Source organism: Dromiciops gliroides, chromosome 2 (assembly GCF_019393635.1).
Source record: "Dromiciops gliroides isolate mDroGli1 chromosome 2, mDroGli1.pri, whole genome shotgun sequence".
Classification (NCBI taxonomy): domain Eukaryota; kingdom Metazoa; phylum Chordata; class Mammalia; order Microbiotheria; family Microbiotheriidae; genus Dromiciops; species Dromiciops gliroides.
Genome location: NC_057862.1, coordinates 403582477 through 403603457, shown reverse-complemented (window position 1 = coordinate 403603457; position 20981 = coordinate 403582477).

Here is a 20981-nt window from a genome sequence, read left to right as displayed (position 1 = left end):
TTGAAAGCTCACCCTACCCCTTGACTTCTCACAATGAAAGTACACCCTGCCCCTGCAGCCTCTTTCTCTGATTGGCCTCATTAATTTACCTCTTGTGAACTCATGACATATGGGAAAGGGGAGGGATAGGGATTATTTTCCCATTTTACCAGACAGGAAAATGGAACCTTTGCTATATGAAATGTCTTTTTTGCGATCTTACTTCAATTCAATGAAGAGAATGAATGCAGACTCCAAGTCTACATGTCTCCTAGGCCAGTGTCCTCTCTACTGTTCTGTGATGCTACAATAATATATATCTCCTCTCTTGGGAGTATTTTTAAAAGTCAGAGTACTCTTTATTGAATGATATCTTTTCCTTTTAGAAACAAATGGATGCTACAAGAGCAGTTGGAGAAAGGTTTGGAGGAGTTGCTTTCCATTTTGACTTGTATTTCAAACTCACATTAAAGATAATAAACTAGAAATTCAATTACAAGGCTTGTTGCCAGGGCACTGCATATTCAGTTTGGATTTGCATCTTAACTTACAGATTGTTCTCTCCAGCATTACTTACATTTCAGACTGTCGCTTGTTTTATTAAAAAAAAAAAAAGGCACTTCTTCTGCAGACAATTTCCCACAAAGTTCCTACTTATAGGCCTTCCCAAATATGGTTTTGGAGATCAGGATAAATTAGGATAAAATGTAAAGTCTTCTCTCTACCCTGCTCAAATTAGTTTTTATATTGTAATATGAGGATCCACATAACTAAATGCCAAGGTTTTAAAATTTTAGCACATTTCTAAATGTCTCCATTTGGATCCTAACCAGATTTTCTATCAATCTTGTAATCTAATTTATTTAGAAAGAACCCTGTCATGAAATATGATACCTATCCCTAATGAGATGGTACATAATCCAGGGATTAGGCAGAAATAAAGGGTATGTTTCTACCAGTCACACATGCCAAAGAAAATGATTATCAAATGAAGAATGTGTTGTGTTTTTTTTTAAATAATATAGCAATCTAGGAGAAAGTTTTAGTGAGCTTGGAAGAAATTACTGGTTGAATAGATTTTTTCCCCATTTACCTTGGCATTCAAGACCTGGGCACAGCTCATCTTTAAGCCTTATCTGCTATTGCTCCCTTCATGCACCTTGCACTCCAACCAAACAGAATTACTTACTGTTCCTGAACGTGTGTTGCATCAATACCATTGTTAATAACTGTCTTTTTAAAAATAAGTTTTAATTGATGTCTTTTTCTTTTATGTTTATAATTTCCCCCAGTATCCCTCTCCTTTCTCTCCCATAGAGTTACGTGTAAAAAAATAGTATTTTGAAAGACACAAATTTAGTAGAAAGATTATTTTTCCTATTCAACCTCTTCCTTTCTTGTCCTTGGTTCCTTAATTTTATTTGTGCATAAGGCTTTCAGTTTCATGTAATCAAAGTTATCTATTTTTTCTTTTGTCATTGTCTCTATCTCTTGTTTTCTTAAGAATATATTTACCCATAGCTATGAGAAATATATTATCTGTTTCTCTTATATTTTTATATGATCTTTGACATTGTCACATATCCATTGAAAATGGACTGTGGGTTATATATGAGTCAATGGCACAAAGTTCAAACAAATATAGGGGGCACTAAACCATATAATATTGCATAGGAAGCAGCACCAAAAAAAATTCCAAAGAAAAAGAAGAGCAAGAAAGCAAAACAGCTAGCAGATAAAGTTTTCTAAGTAGCTGAGGGGCTACTTAGTGGGTTTTAGGAAGCATTGCCAACAATAAGACTAGTAGAGATGATGAAATTCCAGCTGAGCTATTTAAAATACTAGAAGATGATGGTGTTAAGGTACTGCACTCAACATGCCAGCATATTTGGAAAACTCAGCAGAAGCTAATGAATTGGAAAAGATCAGTTAATGTTTTTATCCTAAAGAAGAGCAATGCCAGAGGATGTTTATATTACCTATGAAATAATTGCACTCATTTCACACCCCAGCAAAATTATGCTTAATTTTCAAACTAGGCTTCAGCAATATATAAACTAAGAATTACTAGAAAAGCAGCCTGGTGTTTGAAGAGCCAGATGAACCAGAGACCAAATTGCCAACTTTAGCTGGATTATGGAAAAGCAAAGGAGTTACAGAAAACAAAACAAAACAATAACAGAAATCTACTTCTGCTTCATTGATTACAGTAAAGCCATTGACTATGTGGATCACAAAAAAATGTAGCAAGTCCACAAAAAAATGGGAGTACCAGACCATCTTATTTGTGGCCTAAGGAACCTATATTCAGGCCAAGCAGCAAGTTAGAACTGAATATGGAACAACTGATTGGCTTAAGATGGGAAAAGGAGTATGACAATGAAGTGTCACCTTATTTAACTTATATGCAGAATACATTATGTGAAATGCCAGACTGGACAAACCACAAGCTAGAATTAATATCAACAGTCTCAGATATGCAGATGATATCCCAGTGATGGCAGAAAGTGAAGAATTAAGAAACCTCTTGACCAGGATGAAAGAGCACAAGTATAAAAAACTAGCTTGAAGGTTAACATAAAAAATAACCAATATCTTGACAACTGGTCCCATCATTTCCTAGCAAATGAGGGAGAAGAAATGACAGCAGTGTCATATTTTATATTCTTGAGCTAAAAGATCATTGCAGACTGACTGAAGCCATGAAATTAAATGGCACTACTTGGAAGGAAAACTATGGCAAATCTGGACAGTATACTAAAAAGCAGAGACATCATCCTGCTGACAAAGGTCTGTATTGTTAAAGCTATGGTTTTCCCAGTAGCATTATGTGGCTGTGATTGTTGGACTATATGGAAAATTTAGTGCTGCAAAACCCATACTTTCTAATTGTGGTGCTGGAGAAGAGTTTTGAGAGTTCCTTGGTTGGCAAGTAGATTAAATCAGTTAATACTTAAAGAAATTAATTCAGACCATTCACTGGAAGGTCAAATACTGAAGCTGAAGCATAAATGTTTTGGCCACCTAAAGAGAAGAAAGGGCTCATTGAAAAAGACCCTAATGTAAAGAAACTTAGTTCATTCTTTAGGGGAGCAAAAGGGGAAGGGAAAGGGGAGACTGATAGAAGGGAGGACAAAATCAAGGGAGAAAAGAGTAAAGAAAAGAGAGGGCAGTGATAAAAAGGGAGGGCAGATTGGGGAAGGCAGGGGTAAGAAGTAAAATGTCTGTGAGGAGGAATAGGGTGAAAGAAGGGGGAAAAGTACAAAGGGGGTAAATAGAATGGAGGGGAATAGACAGTCAGTAATAATAACTGTGAATGTGAATGGGATGAACTCTGTTATAAAAAGGAAGCAAACTGTAGAGTGGATTAAAAACCAGAATCCTACAATATGCTGTTTACAAGAAACACATTTGAAGCAGAGAGATACACACAGAGTAAAGATAAAAGGCTGGAGCAGAATATATTATGCTTCAGTTAAAGTAAAAAAAAGCAGGGGTAGCAATCTTTATCTCAGACATAGTGCAGGCAAAAATAGATCTCATTAAAAGAGGTAAGGAAGGAAATTACATCTTGCTAAAAGGTACTATAGATAATGAAGTAATATCAATATTAAATATGTATGCACCAAGTGGTATAGCATCCAAATTCTTAGAGGAGAAGTTAAAGGAGTTACAAGAGGAAAACCAACCAAAATCATATGATTATTTCAATAGATGCAGAGAAAGCTTTTGACAAAATACAAAACCCATTCCTAATAAAACCACTAGAGAGTTTAGGAATAGGTGGGGCTTTCCTTAACATAATAAACAGTATCTACCTAAAGCCATCAGCAAGTATTATATGCAATGGAGATAAATTAGAGGCCTTCCCAATAAGATCAGGGGTGAATCTGGGATGTCCATTATCACTCCTATTATTTAATATTGTCCTAGAAATGTTAGCTTTAGCAATCAGAGAAGAGAAAGGAATTAAAGGAATTAGAATAGGCAAGGAGGACACAAAACTATCACTCTTTGCAGATGATATGGTAGTATACTTAAAGAATCCTAGAGAATCAACTCAAACATTACTTGAAACAATTAACACCTTTAGCAAAGTAGCAGGATAGAAAATAAATCCACATAAATCATCAGCATTTCTATACATGACCAACAAAGTCCAGCAGCAAGAGATAGAAAGAGAAATTCCATTTAAAGTAACGGTAGATAATATAAAATACTTGGGAGTCTACTTGCCAAGACAAACCCAGGAACTCTATGAACACAACTACCAAACACTCTTCACACAAATCAAATCAGATCTAAATAATTGGAAAGATATCAATTGCTCATGGATAGGCAGAGCTAATATAGTAAAAATGACAATACTGCCTAAATTGATTTACTTATTCAGTGCCATACCAATCAGACTACCTAAAAATTATTTTATACAGCTAGAAAAAATAATAACAAAATTCTTCTGGAAAAACAAAAAATCAAGAATATCCAGGGAAATAATGAAAAAAAATTCACAGGATGGTGGGTTAGCAGTACCAAACCTGGAGCTTTACTATAAAGTGGCAGTCATCAAAACTATCTGGTACTGGCTAAAAAATAGAGTGGTATATCAATGGAATAGGCTAGGCTCAGGAAATGCAGTAGTAAATGACACTAGTAATGTAGTGTTTGATAAACCCAAAGACTCCAGCTTCTGGGATAGGAACTCACTATTTGACAAAAACTGCTGGGAAAACTGGAAGATAGTATGGCAGAAATTAGGCATAGACCAACATCTTACACCTTATACTAAAATAAGGTCAAAATGGATACATGATTTAGACATAAGAGGTGATACCATAGGTAAATTAGGAGAGAAAGCAATAGTCTACCTATCAGATCTTTGGAAAGGAAAACAGTTTTTGACCAAACAAGAGATAGAGTATATTATAAAATGCAAAATGGATGATTTTGATTATATTAAATTTAAAAAATTTTGTACAAACAGAAGCAATGCATCCAAAATTGGAAGGGAGGCAGAAAGCTGGGAAACAATTTTTGAGGCCAGTGCTTCTGATAAAGGCCTCATCTCTAAAATATATAGGGAATTAAATCAAATTTATAAGAATCCAAGTCATTCCCCAATTGAGAAATGGTCAAAGGATAGGAACAGGCAGTTTTCTGATGAAGAAACCAAAGCTATCTATTCCCATATGAAAAAATGCTCTAAATCTCTAATGATTAGAGAGATGCAAATTAAAACAACTCTGAGGTACCACCTGACACCTATCAGATTGGCTAAAATGACAAAAAAGGAAGATAATAAATGTTGGAGAGGCTGTAGGAAAATTGGAACATTAATGCATTGTTGGTGGAGCTGTGAGCTGATCCAACCATTCTGGAGAGCAATTTGGAATTATGCCCAAAGGGCGATAAAGCTGTGCATACCCTTTGACCCAGAAATCCCACTTTTAGGTCTTTTGCCTAAAGAAATCATGGAAGGGGGAAAGGGACCCACATGTACAAAAATATTTATAGCTGTTCTTTACGTGGTAGCAAGGAATTGGAAGTTGAGGGGGTGCCCATCAATTGGGGAATGGCTGGACAAGTTGTGGTATATGAATACAATGGAATACTATTGTGCTGTAAGAAATGATGAGCAGGAAGAGTTCAGAGAAAACTGGAGGGTCTTATGTGACCTGATGATGAGTGAGATGAGCAGAACCAGAAGAACATTGTACACAGTATCGTCAACATTGAGTGTTGACCTACTGTGATGGACTATATTCTTCTCACCAATGCAATGGTACAGAAGAGTTCCAGGGAACTCATGATAGAAGAGGATCTCCAAATCCAAGAAAGAAAAAGAAAGAAAGAACTGTGGAGTATAGATGCTGATTGAACCATATTATTTCTTTTGTTTTGGGTGCTGTTGTTTTTTTTTCTATTTTGAGGTTTTGCATCACTGCTCTGATTTTTTCTCTTGTAACAGGATTAATGCAGAAATAGGATTAATGTTATTATGTGTATATATATATATATATGTGTGTGTATATATGTATATCTATATGTATATGTATAGAGATATATAGATATAACCTATATCAGATTACCTGCTGTCTAGGTGAGGGGGGAGGGAGGGGAGGGAGGGAGAAAAATCTGAAATTGTAAAGCATGTATAAACAAAAGTTGAGAACTATCTTTACATGTAACGGAAAAAATAAAATACCTTACACATAAAAAAAAGAGATAGTTCCTCACTTTGGCCCACCAGCCCACAATGATTCTGACAAAGGCATACATTTTACTGATTTTATCTGAAATCTACCTTCTTGGGAGTAACTCCAAAATTCCACATGCCCTACCACCCACAAAGTTCAGGCCAGGTTGAATATATGAATAAAGAGCTTAAGAGTATGATTGGCAAATTATGTACTGAAACCAATTTGAAATGGCCTGATGTTTTACCATTGGCATTATTCTATCTATGCAGTAGACCAAGAAGAGAACTTCATCTATCTCCTTATGAAATCCTTTTTGGTCACCCTCCTGTCCAAGCTAAAATTTTTCCCCAGTTTATACATCACTACTTCTATTGCCTCCTATATACAGGAATTACAAACTAGGCTATGTGAACTCTATGAGGCAGGAGCTGTGGTCCAGGTGGGACCATTAGATTTTTCCTTGCTGATTGAAACCTTATTTCTTTTTAATAAAATGATCACTACTTTAAGTATCTGTTACTGTTATACTAGAGAATTCATGTATAAGATGATGTGGTTTATTTGCTAAAAGAAGATTATGTAATAATGTCTAATATAATCAGCTATTTACATTCATTTATCATTTATATGTCATTACTCTGTGTATGGTTTAGAATTATTGTATATATTACTAGTATATCCTCAGTTATGCAGCATAACATGCATTTTTACCATCATACTGTCTTTGGTGAAATTAATATGAGATTTATGAAGTATGGAAACTTATCATTTCAGAGACATAACTGACTCTTACAGTAAGCTTGATGCAGGCCCTGGAGAGAATATATGTGCAAAAAGAGGAGAAATGGGTACAAGTAAGTCCATGGTTTGCTTATGATGGTGACTATGTAGAGCATAATTGCTAGACACAGTCTAGTTCCTTCCTCTCTCCCTCCTAAAATAACCTAATTTAACTGAACTTGTTTTCTTTTTGTCTCACTCAGTCTAATCACTTGTGGCCTAGCACAATCACTGGCTGTCTCAAAACCATGAGATATGGTATGATGATCTTTCCATAACATTTTTCAGGTGTCATGAACACATTGCTAAATTTGGCTTTGATCCACACACATGGTGGTAAGAAGTGTTATAGATTGCATAACTACCTCAACCCTCTATTATCTAAAGGAGGGAATGTAATGGAATGTATTAATTTGATCATTGACAATGCTATGCTAAAGATTAGCAATAAAAAAAAATAAAAAATAAAAAAGTCCAGCAGCTCAAACAGCTAAAGAAGAAAGTCCAGCTTTCCAAATCACAGACCAGACCAGAAACCCATTTTTCTCCTAATGACATCTTACCACTCCAAGCAGACAAGAGAGCTCAGAGAATTTATATGAACAGTTTTGTTTTGTTGATTTTGTTTTCTCCTTCTGTTATTATATACTTGCAGAGGCCCTCCCTCTCCAAGACCAATATCAAAGCATCGTGTATATGAGGGACAGCTCCTCTGGACAAAACTTTTCTCTCTCCCTTTTCTATATTCTTATTTACATATTGTTTGTTAGCATAGGGTGTGTTTCATGAAGGAACACCCTGTTCCTAGAAGAAACAAAGGGGGGAAACTCTCAAGCTAATGGAATGTGATAGATGAGATTTGGCAGATACTCAGGAGCCCACCTGAGTAGATTACTGGCTGATTTGACTAGATTACTAGTTGACTAGATTCTAAGCACATCTGGCTTGTACTTAAGAGTACTTAAGAAAGCTTGGTTCTCAGAAGCTAAAAAAACTTTGAACTTCCGGCCCAGTCAGCCAACCAGCTTGAAGAACCTCCCATTTCTGGGAGGGGACAAGAAGGAGGAAGAAGAGCCTGCACAGAGTGCTCTGTGTCTTTTGATTCCTGACTTAGTGGTGGGGGCAGAGGACTTCACAGAGAAATTGAGGAATGATAGGATTGCCAGGCTGTAGGAAGTCTGTTCTCAATCTTTCTCTTTCTATCTTTCAATAAACCCTTAAAAACCTAAACTCATTTTATCAGCGATTTTAGTCAGTTTCCCCCAAAAGTGGGGGAACAGATTAGGACCCACATTTAGAATTTTAAATTGTACAATATAATTTAAAAATATTCACTAAATAAAGAATCATAAATAACTAGAAGGATATTTACTGTCTAGACTGGTCCATACCAACAGAATAAAAATGAATACTTAAATTTACACATTTAGTGCCATATCATTAAAATTGTTAAAGAAAAGCTAAGTAGACCAAATAGCAAAATCCATTTTGGAGAAATAAAAGAAATAGAATCTCAAATGAAGTAATAAAAGTAGGAATTAAGGGGTAAATTGGCAGAATTTGCTCCATCTGGCCCTGGAGATTTTTTCTTAGGGAGTTAATTGATGACTTGTTCAATTTCTTTTTCTGAAATAGGCCTATTTAAGGATTTTATTTTCACTTCAGTTGACTTGGGCCAATTGTATTTTTGTAAATGTTCATCCACTTAATTTAGATTGTCAAATTTATTGACATACAGTTGGGCAAAATAGTTATTGCTTTAATTTCCACTTCGTTAGTGATGAAATCATCCCTTCCATTTTTGATACTGGTAATTTGGTTTTCTTCTCTTTTTTTAAAATCAAATTAACAAAAGGCTTATCTATTTTATTGCTTTTTTCATAAAACCAGCTCTTAGTTTTACTGATTAGATTTATAGTTTTCTTGCTTTCAATTTTATTAATTTCTGTAATTTTCAGGATTTCTAATTTAATATTTAGTTGAGCACATTTAATTTGTTCTTTTTCTATCTTTTTTAGTTGCATGCCCAATTCCTTGATCTCCTCTTTCTAATTTTTATTCATGTAAACATTTAGAGATATAAATTTTCCCCTAAGCACTGCTTTGGCTGCATCCCATAGATTTTGGTATGTTGTCTCATTATTGTCATTCTCTTAGATAAAGTTATTAATTGTTTCTATGATTTGTTGTTTGACCCAGTCATTCTTTAGGATGAGATTGTTTAGTTTCAAAATAATTTTCAGTCTACCTTTCCATGGCTATTTATTACATGTAATTTTTATTGCATCATGATCTGAGAAGGATGCATTTACTATTTCTGCCTTTCTACATTTGACTATAATGATTTTGTGTCTAATACATGGTCAATTTTTGAAAATGTGTCATGTACTGCTGACAAAATGGTATATTCCTTTCTATCCCCATTCAATTTTCACCAGGCATCTATCATATCTAACTTTTCTAAAATTCTATTCTAATCTTTCTTTCTTATTTATTTTGTGGCTAGATTTATCTAATTCTGAGAGGGGAAGATTCAGATTCCCCACTAGTATAGTTTTGGTGTCTATTTCTTCTTGTAACTCATTTAACTTCTCCTCTAAGAATTTGGATGCTATACCACTTGGACCATACATGTTTAGTATTGATATTACTTCATTATCTATAGTACCTTTTAGCAATATGTAGTTTCTTTCCTTATGTCTTTTAATGAGATCTATTTTTGCCTTTGCTTTGTGTGAGAAGGATTGCTACCCATGCTTTTTTTTTACTTCAGCTGAAGCATAAAATATTCTGCTCCAACCTTTGACCTTTACCCTGTGTGTATCTCTCTGCTTTAAATGTGTTTCTTGTAAACAGCATATTGTAGGATTCTGGTTTTTAATCCATTCTGCTATTCACTTTTGTTTTATGGCAGAGTTCATCCCATTTACATTCACAGTTATTATTGTCTATTTCCCTCCATTCTATTTATCCCATTTGTACTCCACCCACCCCCTTCTATCACCCTATTCCTCCTGTGGTCATTGAAATTGGCCTCAGGCTCCCTAAACAGAGCTTCTGTGGTTTGCTTCACCTGGCCCCACTTGCAGGCACACACAGCATGGGTTTCAGACAGCTATGGGGCAGCCAGCCCCAAGTTTCACCTGAGAAAGAGGGTTAATAAAAAGAGATGCTAGATACCCTTTGGGGGTCAGACTGACAGAGCAGACAGAGAAAGAACAGTATGGAGAAAAGGGTTTTGAGGTTTTTTTTAGTGAGCTAGACAGAGAAAGGGTTGATGTTGGAGGACAAAGAGAATACAAGAAGGGTGGTGAGAGAAGAAGTGCATGGGGGATTGTCACAACAGTACAGAAAGGGGGTTCACTAAGAAGACTGAGGCTATGGTGGTGAGAGAAGTTAAAGAGTGAAGTGGGGGCAGCTAGGTAGCGCAGTGGATAGAGCACCAGCCCTGGATTCAGGAGGACATGAGTTCAAATCTGACCTCAGACACTTAACACTTACTAGCTGTGTGACCCTGGGCAAGTAACTTAACCATCATTTCCCTAACCCCCCCCCCCACCAAAAAAAAAGGGTCAAGCAAGGGACTTGGAGTTATAAGAAAGGAGCTGAGGAGTGAAAGAGAGGCAGGGGAGCTGGAGTGAAGGAGAAAAAGAGTGAAAGTTGGAGAGGACTAGAGGTGAACAGGTCCAAACAGCATACCCTCAGGCAAGAGGCAGCAATGGTCCTTATTGTGTTAAAAGCAGTCAGGTCTCGGATAACTTTGCATTTTTTATCTCTTAAATTTATTTTTATAAATAAACCCTGCTTTGATTATTTAGTTAAAGGCTTCTTAATTGTTTGCTTATTGATTTGGGAGCAGAGCAGTGTGGAGAAATTTTTAAAAGGCCCTAATAGATTGGCTTAGGAAATTAATAGCAGTCAGATTGCCAGCTAGTCAAGGGTACACATATTGGGTCCCCCAGTTAGATTAGGCCAACTAAGTTAAAATATTTTCACATTTGAATGGCGACTACAAAGGGTCGTGTGAACCAATTATAATTTTTCTTAACTTATAATTTTTCATATAAGTAGTTACATAATTTTTTCAAATTAGATTAGTTATAGTTAAATTTATTTAAAACTCCTCACCAGTGTTTTACTTCTAATCCCTGCCTCCCTTAATCTACCCTCCCTTTTACCAGCCCCCCTCCCTTTTCTTTACCCTTTTCTCCCCTGCTTCTGCTCTCCCTCCTATCAGTGCCCTGCTTTCCCCTTCCCCTTTTACTTCCCTAAAGAATAAGCTCAATTTCATTATGCAAATGAATGTATATGTTATTCACTCTTTGAACCACCCCTCCCTTCTCTCTCCATTGTAATAGTGTTTTGTACCTCTTCATGTGATGTAATTAAACGAATTCCACCTCCCCTTTCCTCTTCTCCCCATAAAGTCCTTTATTTACCACTTAATTTTCTTTATATCATTACATCAAAAACAATTTAGATTTATACTCTCTATGTATACTTCTTCTGTCTGTCCAAATAGAGATACAGTTCTCAAGAGTTATAAGAACTATCTTCCAGGCAGCTAGGTGGCACAGTGGATAGAGCACTAGCCCTGGATTCAGGAGGACCTGAGTTCAAATCCGGCCTCAGACACTTGACACTTACTAGTTGTGTGATCTTGGGCAAGTCACTTAAGCTCAATTGCCTCACCAAAAAAAAAAAAAGAAAGAAAGAAAAGAAAAAAAATTCTTAAAGAATTATCTTCCCCTGTAGGAATGTAAACAGTGTAACCATATTGAATAACTTTTCTCCCCCATTTGCCTTTTTAAAATTCTTTTGAGTCTTGTATGTTAAGATTGAATTTTCTATTCAGTTCTGGTGTTTTCATCAGGAAACCTTGAAAGTCCCCTATTTTATTGAATATCCATCTTTTACCCTGAAAGAGGGTGAACAGTTTTTCTGGGTAATAGATTCTTGGCTATAATCCAAGCTACTTTGCCTTCCTGAATATCATATTCCAAGTCTTGTGATCTTTTAATGTTGAAGCTGCCGTGTCCTGTGCTATCCTGACTGTGGCTCCATGATATTTAAGTTGTTTCTTTTTGGCTGCTTGGAGTATTTTCTCCATCATCTGATAATTCTGGAATTTGGCTACAATATTCCTTAGAGTTTTCCTTTTGGCATCTCTTTCAGGAGGTGATCAGTGGATTCGTTCAATAATAATTTTCTGCTCTGATTCTATAATATCAGGGCAGTTCTCTTTAATAATTTCCTGGGATATGGTATCTAGACTCTTTTTCTGATCATGGCTTTCAGGTCGTCCAATAATTCTCAAGTAGTCTTTTCTGGATCTATTTTCCAAGTCAGTTACCTTTCCAATGAGGTATTTCACATTTTCTTCTTTTCTTCATTCTTTTGATTCTGTTTGACTGATTCCTGGTGTCTCATGGAGTCATTAGCTTTCATCTGTCCAATTTGAGTTTTTAAGGCATTGTTGTCTTCAGTAAGTTTTTGCATTTCCTTTTCCATTTGGCCAAATTAATTTTTTTAAGGAATGGGGTTCCTTTTCCATGCTGCTGATTCTTTTTTCATAATTGTCTTGTGTTGCTTCCATTTTTCTTCCCATTTTTTTCTTCTACCTCTCTCAATTGATTTTGGTTTTGGTGAGGCAATTGGGGTTAAGTAACTTGCCCTGGGTCACACAACTAGTAAGAGTCAATTGTCTAAGCATGGATTTGAACTCAGGTCCTCCTGAATCCAAGGCCAGTGCTCTATCCACTGTGCCATCTAGCTGTCCCTCTCAATTGATTTTGAAAATCCTTTTTAAGCTCTTCCAAGAAGGCTTTTTGGTCTTGAGACCAAGTAATTTTCCCTCAAAGCTTCACATGTAGGCAATTTGAGAGTATTGTGCTCATCTGAGTTTCTGTTTTGCTCTTCCCTATCCACACAGAAGCTCTCAATGGTAAGAGCCCTCTTCTATTTCTTACTTATGTAACAGCTTTTTTTTTTAAGTTGAGGTCTGGGGCAGCTAGGGTTATAACAGGGTTGTGAACTAGGTAGAACAAGTTTTACCTTCATTTGACAGATGAGATAATTTTGGACCAGAGAAGGGACCCAACATCACATATTATGTGGCAGAATTAGGAATGGAGCCCAGAACTCTAAATTCCTATTATCTCCCCTCCCACATACACAGAAAGTATATATGAAATTTTTTCGCAAAGATTATCAAGAGAATGGAGTCAGTATGTCACCACCCTTATATTCTTAGTTTTCACAACTGATCAAAGAAAATGAAACTGGGTTTTCATGGTTTGGGAAATAATAAAAAGGCCATCCTTACCCCACCATCCAAGTTTGCAACTCTTTAAAAGCATACTTACTTGGAATTTCAGACCAAGCCATGACCTTCTACTGTTCAAAGGCATTTTTCCTTTGTAATAATTCCATTGAAAAGGGAAAAAAGCTTTAAAGTTTTATTTATTAAAAGGCCCAAAGGCATCATAGACATCAATTTCCTTTTTGATCTATTAAAAGAGATTTTAGTTGAGTAGAGTATAAATGAATGTCAGACTTGTGCATTATAATTCCTTCAGACATATATGTGCTCTAAAAACTAATGAACACATATTAGGAAAAACATTTTAGGATTTGGTGAGGCAAGATTGGTAAGGGGAAAAAACAAACAATACTTTGGATATTTGGAGAATGCCCATATAGCATGGTTAATTCTAGCTGTCTCAGATAAGCATGTATCTGGTGTCTACTATGTACAAAACACTGTTTTCCTTGATAGAACTATAAAGACATAACACAAATAGAATTAACATATGCATGTCTCATTGGTAGATACATTGCTTAACTATGGGTATTGCAAGTAGCTTGGGCCACTCTTTTAGAATCTAAAGCCTAAACCCACTATCCTCTGAACCTCTCCATTTCTGTTTCAGGAAGCACCATTTTTCAAGTCACCTGGGTTCACAAAACACTATCATTTATATTTACTCACTCAATTTACACATTCAATCAGTTCCCAAATCCTGTCATTTCTATCTCTACAAGAGTCCTCCCTTTTTTCCTCTCAAACAGCCAAAACCATATTTCAGGTTCTTATCCCCTCTTACCTTGACTATTTTTAGTTTCCTAATTAATCTCCCTGATTCAAATCACTCCATAAACATATATGTAGAGCCACACAAATATATATAAATATATATATATATATATATATATATATATATATATATATATATATATACACACACACACACACATATATATCCCTTTACAAAACTTAACATGCTATATGTGTTTATATTATTTTATAGTGATAATTTTGTTTATATCAAATTTGTAAATATTGTATATGGATAATCAGTACAGTAAATTCTGTATATACTAAATTTGTATCTAGTAAACATAGCTTCACAATGAGATTTTGGAGAGTAGAGAGGTCACTGATGCAAAGCACCTCTGTCCATAAGTCTCTTTCCTCCTATACTCTGTGCCAACATCCCAAATTTCAGTTCTCTAGCAATCATAATTTAAAGTATAAACAGTTCCTGAAGGAGATAGCACGATAAGCCAATGAAAAACTTACTATGAATTAATTTATCAAAGATTAACAAACCAATCTCAAGAAGTATAAATTCTGATGGGGAAAAGGAAAGTGTAGATCCTTAATGAAAATCAAAGCAACATGTGTAACAGAAAGAACCATAGACTAGGAGGTAGTTTTCAAATCCAATTCTGTCACAACTATATGATCTTTTTTTTTTTTTTTAAGTGAGGCAATTGGGGTTAAGTGACTTGCCCAGGGTCACACAGCTAGTAAGTGTTAAGTGTCTGAGGCCGGATTTGAACTCAGGTACTCCTGACTCCAGGGCTGGTGCTCTATCCACTGCGCCACCTAGCCGCCCCGCAACTATATGATCTTAGACAAGTCACTTGCCCCCTCTGATCATTTCCCCTCTGTAAAATGAAAGGCTGATGAGATTTTTTTTTTAGAAGTCTCATATCTTGATTATTTGGATTGATAATTTTGCCCATGATTAAACCCTATACTTACTACTCTGGCACATGGATTCTATAATCTTCCAAGAGAGAAGAAAGGAAATGGACAATATTCAATTCAGTTCGACAAACATTTATTAAAAGCTTGATAGTTGCAGAAGACTGTGAGAATGATGTAAAGTGGAGGTACTCTTCTAGAAGAACTACTTGGGATTTTTGAAGAGATTTCCTAGACTTGGGTTACTCTCTAAAATCCTCCTCACCATTTATGAGAGCTTCAAGAGGATTGTGCCTTGTACTTAAGAGTTTGTCTTTTTCATGAGACATACTGAGTACTATTCATAGAGCACAGACCTTTGCCTGGTACAATCAAGCATATGAAAAGGAAAGCTTCCATTTCACCATTTTCCAGGTAATTGGGCTACCTAAATTGGATTTTGTCCTAAGCAAGATATTAAATTTACTGTTTTACTAACTGGGTCTTCATAGCAGTCCAGGAAGCACGATGATTGGGACAGTAGGTAGAAAATATGGGCAATATAGGCAACAAAACTGGATAATTCAGTGCCATATAATTGGATTTCGATCAATAAGAAATTAATGATCACTTTGTGTTGGCACTTGGCCAGAAATACAAAAACAAAAATGAATCAGTCTTTACCTTCAAGGAGAATATGTTTCACATGGGGCATGGGGGCAGGCAACATTTCTACACAAGTATATACAAAACATACACTATAAAAACAGAGCTCTTGATAGAGAGTGTAAATCCAGAAAGATTTCATGGAAATGATGAAGGATGAGCCATCCTGAGTTGTCCATATTATTTAGATTTTGGATTTTATTGTCAAGTTCCCATGAAACATAACCAAAGTAGTTCAGCAGAAAAGAAAGTTATGTTCAATTTCTTCTCAAGCCTTGATCATAGGTTATCCTTTCCTGTCTTTAGGTAAACATTTACAATATAAATTATGGCATCAATAAAACATATCCCCTGCTATTGTTTTAACTGCACAAGTCTGCATAATTTGCCAGACCTCAATAATATAAGTGAAAAGAATACAACAAATGGTAACATTATATAATTATAATAACAAAAGTAGTCCAAGAGAAATGACATTTACTATCATTTATTTGTTTTCTATTTAGAGTTTTATTTTCCAAATTACATGTAAAAACAAATTTTGACATCAATTTTTTAAAACTTTATGTTCCAATTTCTCTTCCTCCCTCCCTTCCCACCCCCCCACCCCCAAGAACTAAAGCAATTCAATATAAGTTATACATGAGTAGTCAGGGAAAACATCTCCACATTAGTCATGTTGTGAGAGAAGACAGATAAAAACAAAACTTCAGATTAAGGAGCTGTCAAAAAAAATATGCTTCAATCTGTTTTCAGATACCATCAGTTCTTTCTCTGTAGATGGATTTCAACTTTTATAAGTCCTTCAGAGTTATATTGGATCATTGCACTGCTGAAAATAACCATGTCCTTCCCAGCAGATCATTTTACACTATTGCTATTCTTTTGTATACAGTATATTTCACTCTGCTTCAGCTCATGTAGGTCTTTCCAGGTTTTTCTCATAGCATTCTGTTCATCATAACTTTTATATAGTACCTTAAACTTGACAAAGAATTTTCTTCACAATAGCCCAGCAATGTAGGTACCATATATATTGCCATTATAATCAATCATAATAATTGTTTCCCTCCTCCTCTTCCCCCTTACATTCCTGCAGGGTTAGATTATTCCTCCAAATTAGGTATATATGTTATTCCCTACTTGAGCCAACTTTAATGGGATTAAGGTTTTTGAGCTAATTCTGTGTTCTAAATTTTCTTCCTCCCTCCTTCCTTAACCCTCCCTATAAAATCAAGCAATTCAATATATCATACATGTGCAGTTATGCAGAATATTTTTACCTTCCTTGAAAGTGTTTTGCTTTTTTCTGTTCTCTTCCCCAATCTGCCCTTCCTTCCTTATCCTCTCACCCTCACCCTCATCCCCTATCTCCTTCCCCTCCCACTTTCCCTCAGGGCAAAATAAATTACTATATCCACTTGAGTATGTATGTTATTCCCTGTTTGAGCCAATTCTGATGATAATAAGGTTCACTCACGCCCCCACTCCTCCCCTTCTACCCCTCCCCTCCATAAGCTTTTTCTCATTTCTTTTATGCGAACTACTTTTCCCCAGTCTACTTTCCCCTTTCCCTTTCTTCTAGAATATTCCTCTTACTCAACTTTATTTTAAATATGTCATCATGGGTTAGCTAGGTGGCATAGTAGAGAAAGCACCAGCACTGGACCCAGGAGGCCCCACACCCAAATCTGGCTCCAGACATAAGCCACCCCATGCTACCTGCCCCACAAAAAAACAAACAAACAAACAAAAAAAAAAAAACAAGGATGAACAAAAAATAAATGCTTTACAGATATCATCTCCTCCTATTCAGTTCAAACCTGTGTCTTCTGTCCAAGTGTATTCCTTTCAGCTGCCCTAATACTGAGAAATTTCTTATGAGTTAGAAGTATTATCTTCCCATGTGGGAATGTAAACAGTTTAATCTCTTAATATCCCTCATGATTTCTATGTCCTGTTTACATTTTTATTCTTCTCTAGTGTCTTGTATTTGAAAGTCAGCTTTTCTATTCACTTCAGGTCTTTTCATCACAAATGCCTGAAAGTCCTCTTTTTCACTGAAGTCCCATTATTTGCTCTGAAAGATTATAACCAGTTTTTCTGGGCAGGTGATTCTTGGCTATAGTCCCATTTCCTTTGCCCTCTGAAATATCATATTCCATGCCTTGTGGTCCTTTAATGTAAATGCTGCTAGATCCTGTTTTATCCTTATTGTAGTTCCGTGGTATTTGAATTCTTTTTTTTACCTGCATACAACATTTTCTCCTTGACCTGGGAGCTCTGGAATTTGACTATAATGTTTCTGGGAGTTTTCATTTTGGGATCTCTTTCAGGAGGTGATTGGTGGATTCTTTCAATTTCTATTTTACCTTCGCCTTCTAGAATATCAGGGCAATTCTCACTGACAATTACTTGGAAGATGCTATCTAAACTCTTATTTTGGTTACGGTTTTCAGGCAGTCCAGTGATTTTCAGATGATCTCTCCTGGATTTCTTTTCCAGGTCAGCTGTTTTTCCAAGGAGATATTTTGTATTGCCCTCTATTTTTTTTGTTGTTATTAATTTGTATTTGCTTTCCTGTATCTTTCTCATAAAGTCACTAGGTTCCATTTGTTCAGTCCTAATTCTTAGGCAATTATTTTCTTCTGAGAGCTTTTGTATCTCCTTTTCCATTTGGCTTTTCAAGATGTTGACTTTTTTTCTCATGTCTCTCTTATTTCTCTTTCCATTCTTTCCTCCACCTCTCTAAATCTTCTCTCTCTCCTACTTTCTCTTCAAAGTCCCTTTTGAGTGCTTCCATGGCCTGAAACTCATTCATATTTTTCTTGGAAGCTTTGGCTATATTGGCCATGAAGTTGTTATCCTCTTCTGAGGGTGTACCTTGATCTTCCTTATTGCTGAAGAAACTTTCTATAGTTCTCAACTTTTTTTGCTTGCTCATCTTGCCATCTTTAACTTGACTTTTAACTCCCTCTTACAGTGGGGCCCTACTTCCAAGCCACACTGTCCCAAGTTTCAGAGGGTTCTGTATATTTTGGTTTGAACAAGGGCAGGTTTTTCTCTCACCTAGCCTGTTCTCTGGTCCAAAGATAACCTCAAGCCTAATTGCTAATTAACCAGCCAGTAGAATTTTGTGTGCTGTGATTCTTAGCTCTGACCAGCATGTTCCCCTCCCCCACCTGGGCCTCCCACCTCTCAAGATTTCTTTCTGGTTCCCTGCTGGGTTAGGATATCTGACCTCCTCCTTCAATCCGACAGAAACCCCTGTATCCCCCCTGTCCCAACCAGCCAGCCATTCAGCCCTCTCACCTGACCATAAGCTTAGTTCCAGAACACACTCGTGCTGCAGCTGATTCAGAGGCTTGGGGGTAAGTTTCTTTGGCGCAGCCTACCTGGGGATTGTGTTGGCGTGATCCTGGGATGGGATTCTTCTCACAACCCAGCATGGCCCCCCCCCCCCCATAAGCTGTCTTTGGCTGGAAAATAATCTCATCCCATTTTTTTTAGGTTTTGTTACTCCAGGGTATTTTATGGCTCTTTTGGGGGGTAATTGTGTCAGGAGCTCTGTGAGTTTAATGTCTTTCCTCCTCTATCTTGGCCCCCCCCTCCCCAAGTCCCCATTTACTATCCTTTCAATGTAAGGGTGAGGAACTATGGGAATGGAAGTTTACAAATGCTGCCAGGTGCTCACCATGGAATTTTTAAAAACTAATTTCCTTTATCAAAAGGAAGGGTCATAGCACTGTAGAAGAACAGTGTATCCATAAATGACTGATATAAAAGTAAAATAAATCAGTAGGACTAAAACTTTTTTTTAACTTAAAATGTAAATTAGTGAAACTATACATATACTCTCAGTGTGGCACTAACCCCATTTCTCATCAGGGTCTCTCTACCACACCTATATCCAATTATCATATATCAAGGTTTCTCCTCAAAGAGGTAACTATACTACTAAAACTCAATTTTCTTATGATTCTACATATAACTTTGTTATGTATAGGAAGGACTAATATTCTCATAACACTTGCCGGTGTACCTCCTGATCCCCTACCAGTATGCTTTCCATTTATACAAATGAGCCTCAGAGGAATCCATTAATTTTAAAAGATGAACCATTCACTAAATCAGAAAGCAAAAGCAACAGTAATACCATTTATACAATAAGCAAAAGTAGGAATAATACATATATAACATTTTACACTTAAAACTGGGTCACAGTCTCTCATCCAGGCACACAGAATCCATGGATAAGAAAGGGAGGGGCAAATGTAAGCACATGTTTATAAAAACCTAGCAGTAAAGCACAAGAGGAGGAAACTCATTTGGCAGCAGTAACTTTAAATTCTGGATGACAGGTTTGGATGTCATTAGTCTTTTTTAGGGAACAATCTATACCACATATTATTTGTCCCTATTCTGAGACTCCCTTCTCTATTGCTGAATAAAGTGTCTCCTCTGCTATCTTTGGTCCATTGAAACAATGTTAAAAACTCTCTAATTAAAGCCACAACATCACACTCTCAGCCAGGAAATAGTTACTTTAATTCTAAAATCTGAAAAGCTACTAAGGTCTGTTTTCTGTAAAAACATAGCAGTTAGGAAAGAGCAACTCAGACAAGACACTGAGGGTGGAGTCCCCTCTCTCCAGCTGCAGATATGGATAGGATAAATGGAGTCTTTCCTCAGTTATTTCCTAAAAGAGCAGATAATTCTATTTTCTCAAATCAGCTCTCTGCAAAGCAATGTCTCTTCTCCAATCATCACAGCTCAGATCAAAGATACTGAGTATGTATTTCTCCCTCTCAAGCCATAGAGGGCAATAAAGGGCAACACAAGCAAGCCCTTGAGGCTTCCCCTGTCAAACCATAGCTTGCACTAAAAGAGATAAGCCCAAGTAACTCTTTACACTGGAAGAAAAGTGCTGCTTCCCCAATTGGCTTCCAATAGCTACAGAACCTGTTCTGTTCTGTGTAGGTCTCAACTGACTCCAACCAAAATTGCTGTTCTTACCTCCTTTCAAGGGTCCTCCTTTGCTCTGCTTCCTTCAAGTAATGGGGGAGCAGGGAGTCTCTACCATCAGCCTTCTTTTTAAACAGTTGTTGTGTCTTCTGTCTTCTCATATCCTAATTGTTTTCTCATATCTCTAATTCTCAAATCAGGGCCTCTTTTAGAGTAGTAACCCATCTAGCTCAGGTTTAGCCAATCAAGATATTTCACTCCATGATTAAAGCACTTTACTTCTCCCAAGTCAAGGACTTGCTCCTACTTTGTTTATAACTTTGATTTAATCAAATAGTCTGAGCCTTTTGTGCTTGCATTAATTGGGATGAGGGGTGAAAGCCCCATCCTTATACACGTTCCACCTGGCTTCAGTGGGC